Below are 4,523 nucleotides of genomic sequence, written 5' to 3' on the forward strand. Positions count from 1 at the left end.
TATCACAACATATCTTGACAAAATTACAAATTACTAAAACTTAATATCAAAAGCGCCACTACTAAATTGTTTCTATTTCTGTGATCCAGTCAAATTTACTCATGCTCTAATTAATAGAAAAGGAACCGGACGTATCTTTATGATATAAATTAAATGTCGTTCCCATCGTAAGTTTGTAATTTGAATTAAAATAGGCAGAGTTCTGAATCTATATAAATTCTGATATTTTATAATGCAGATGACAGAAAATAAAAATAAAAAAAATCGTCCTAGACGTTTAATAAAGTGCGCTTTTATATCACAAGAATTTAGCCGGTTTATTTAATTCAATTTTTTATGTAACACTAATTTAACCGTTGCAATTTCGTCTTCCATAGATAAGTTTATCATCTAAAATTCCGTGATAACTTCAAAACTCATCTACTTATTCGAACCAAAGAACACTTTATTATTTTCTAAGCTTTAATTAGAGAACTTATCCTCTTCTCTCGGACAATGGAATTATTATTATTTTTTCTATTTTCCGTGTAAGTGCTAACTGAAGTGCAGAAATCTGAAGCTTGTCTTCCATGCTTTTTATTTGTTAAGTTTTGAAGATGGTTGTAGTACTTCTCGCAGGAACATGCAAAAGGCACCAGAGGGACTAAAACAACTGGAAAATCTGACGAGGATTGGCTGCCAATTACATCATGCCAAGTGGTGGTACTCAACATTCCACAATGTCACTCCCATGGTGGGGGCTGGAGTCCTCAGCTTGCCCTCTGCGATGGCAAGCTTAGGATGGTAAATTCATCAACCTTTACTATAGAGTTTTCTGGAAACGTACAGTGATGACACACTATATGCATCTCTTTCTCACACATTTTAGTCATTGCCATGGACTGACTCTGTAGGTGGCAGCTTCCATTTATGTTTTCATGAGAGCTATCAAAATGCTAGCATGTTTATTGTACTTTATGCTATATTTTATGTTTTCGTGATATAAATATTTAGTCAAATTTTAATACACGTCATTCATCAGGATTATCTCACTACATTTCTGAACAGTCTGCTTTCAAAATGCTAGCATGTTTATCGTACTTTATGGTAGATTTTATATTTTTGTGATAGAAATATTTAGTCAAATTTGAATACACATCATTCATCAGGATTATCTCACTACATTTCTGAACAGTCTCGATGGTTTTTGCAGGGGCCCGGGTGTTGTAGTGCTTATCTATCATGGGTAATTACCCTATATACACTTTGGCAGATGGTTGAAATGCATGAGACGATTCCAGGAAAACGTTTTGATCGGTATCATGAGTTGGGGCAGGAAGCTTTTGGCGAAAAACTTGGTTTATGGATTGTTGCTCCACAGCAATTGATGGTTGAAGTTGGTGTTGATATAGTCTACATGGTTGCTGGGGGAAAATCATTGAAGAAGTTTCATGATATTGTTTGTCCAAGTTGTAAACAAATAAGGGAGTCATACTTCATCGCTATTTTTGGTTCAGTCCATTTTGTGCTAGCACAACTACCCAATTTCAATTCAATTACTGGAATTTCGCTGGCTGCCGCCGTCATGTCTCTAAGGTATGCTTTTGAGAGTCGTGGCTAGAAGTAAATGCTGCCGTTGTAATTTGAGTGTCTGGAAAATATTGGTTGTGTTTGCACACTGGTTTTCTGCTTTAATTGTTGGAAATAGTAAATTACTCCATGCCATACATAGAGAGATAAGCTGTGGTAAGTGGAGTTCAATATTACTGTGCATGGAGAGATAAGCTGATGTAAGTCTAGTCTAATATTAGAGCGAGTTTGTTAAATATGATTTAGTTGGAGAGAAGGAATATCAAGTTAGAGTTTGTCATGATTTTATATTTAGTAAGTGGGTTTCTTATATATTTTTCATTAGGTCATTGAAATGCATGTGCTTTCCTCCCCTGCCTTTCAATCATTAATTAAATGTATCAACTTTTTCCCAACACATTATTTTTATTTGGCTAAAGAGTTGAATTTCACGTAACTAATGACATTTCTTCTCCTTTCTCTCGGCAACTATGCAAAATTAATATAAGAAAGTATGTGTTCTTGGTGGAGCCACACTGATTTTACTCCGATTGGACTGCTCAGCTACTCTACAATTGCTTGGTAGCCTCTGCTCATAAAGGACGATCGCCAGATGTGGATTATGGTATTCCAAACACATCAAATAAGAATGTTGTCTTTAATGTGTTCAATGCCTTGGGAGACGTTGCCTTTGCTTATGCAGGACATAATGTAGTCTTAGAGATCCAAGCTACCATTCCTTCGAAACCATGGATGCCATCCAAGATCCCTATGTGGCGAGGAGTTGTTTTTGCATATATTATAGTTGCTCTCTGTTTTTTTCCAGCTGCAATAGTGGGATATTGGACCTTCGGAAATTCCGTTGAGGACGATATTCTTCTTACACTTCGAACGCCCACATGGCTTATTGCAATGGCCAATATGATGGTGGCAGTCCATATGATTGGAGGCTATCAGGTATACTCTAATATTTTGCTGTTTCACATTAATGGATTATAACATTGTACAAAAATGCATTTTTCTCGCAGTTACAGAAATCTTTTTACTTGAATTAATGAATTTAAGTGGGTGCCAAGAACCATCTACGTCAATTTTTCTGTTTCACATTAATGGATTATAACATAGTACAAAAATGCATTTTTCTCGCAGTTCCAGAAATCTTTTTACTTGAATTAATGAATTTAAGTGGGTGCCAAGAACCATCTACGTCAATTTTTCATTTCGAGGCACAGCTTCGTAAATACCAATGTAACTTATTGAGGTTCTGAAATTGTTTAGTGTTTCTCGTAGATTTTTGCTATGCCAGTATTTGATATGATGGAAACAGTGCTGGTCAAGAAACTTCACTTTACTCCAGGACTTCCGCTTCGTTTGGTTTCTCGCTCAACCTACGTCGGTAAGTGGAATCGGTCTTACTGAAAAATAAGCAGAAACTTTGCATTCTGACAAGCCATTTAAATTACTTTCTCGGAATGAAATATTGTTCTAACTCACTCTTTCTTAATGCCAGCTCTAACTTGCTTCGTTGGCATATCATTTCCTTTCTTTGGGAGTCTGCTTGGGTTCATTGGAGGATTTGCTTTTTCTCCAACAACTTACTTTGTAAGTATTCCTTCAACTTACTTTGTAAGTATTCCATAAGAATGAAGACAAGACTTTCATCAGGTTTAGTTTATTGACCTTGCTTGACTCATTCTTTACTCTGTAATAATGAAGATGCATTCTTTCTGGCCAATCATATATATATATATATATATATTGATTAACGTGTTATATGCATTTCCCCATTGCAGCTTCCTTGCACCATGCGGCTCGCAATATACAAACCTTGCTTGAGTCATTCTTGACTCTGTAATAATGAAGATGCATTCTTGTGGCCAATCATATATATATGTATATTTATTTATTTATTTATTTTTATTAACGTGTTATATGCATTTCCCCATTGCAGCTTCCTTGCACCATGTGGCTCGCAATATACAAACCGAAAAGATTCAGCTTGTCGTGGATAACCAATTGGGTTAGTATTCTAGATTCTGAAACTTGGTTTAAGGCATCACTCTGTGCTGTGTTCGAATAAACTTTCCAATGGTCATAAAAGAGAAAGGGAGCAATATAAAAGATATACTAGAACACTCACGAAAAATTCATTAGGAAAAGAAGAAAAGGGAATAAGAATTCATGAAAATTGTTTATATGTATAATGCAAATCAATATTATTGACTTCTCTAGAATGCGCAGAAATATGAAATAACAATCCGAAGCATATAAGTACTTCTAATATATTTACTTTTTATGCAGATATGCATCATATTGGGGGTTCTACTCATGTGTGTGGCATCTATTGGCGGTTTATACAATATCATTATAACCGCAAAGACATTCAAGTTCTACTCATAAATTTTTAGGCCGATATGCATCATATTGGGGGTTCTACTCATGTGTGGGGCATCTATTGGCGGTTTATACAATATCATTAAAACCGCAGAGACATACAAGTTCTACTCTTAAGTAGAAAGATGACACTGCTTTGTCGCCTATTGGCGTTTATACAATATCATCAAAACCTCAAAGACATACAAATTCGTACAAAGATAACACTGCTTATAGAAATTAATGCGCAGTAGCAGAGAAAATATATCATGTGTTATTTTGGGACAGTTGTCCAAGATTATCTTGTAAGATTATCAGTATTCGTCCACCCTTTGGTTTCTTTTTCTTGGCTCTCCTTGTAAGATTATCTGGATTAACCCAACCTTGGCTGGGTCTTCTTGTCTTCTTGTGCTTTGTATTATCGTAGAATCAGCTGAGCTATTGAACTGAACTTCTGCTCGCTTGAAAGAAGACTTCTTTACGAGATTAAATTTTAATATAACACAACTCGCTTAAAAGTATCTGCGGAGATCACAAGCTGTTGGCCCAAATCTAACGTATGTCACAAAAAAATTGAAGTAAAATAGATTGTGTAACGGTTA

At 35.4% G+C, this 4,523-nt stretch overlaps 1 pseudogene; it reads left to right on the plus strand.

The window, feature by feature from the left end:
- The first annotated feature begins 730 nt into the window (after positions 1 to 730).
- Positions 731 to 3,948, plus strand: LOC149264806 (lysine histidine transporter 2-like; annotated as a pseudogene).
- The last annotated feature ends 575 nt before the right edge of the window (positions 3,949 to 4,523 follow it).

This window comes from Pinus tabuliformis, chromosome 6, assembly GCF_031772625.1.
Source record: "Pinus tabuliformis cultivar Carrire ecotype Pingquan chromosome 6, CPIR1, whole genome shotgun sequence".
NCBI lineage: Eukaryota > Viridiplantae > Streptophyta > Pinopsida > Pinales > Pinaceae > Pinus > Pinus tabuliformis.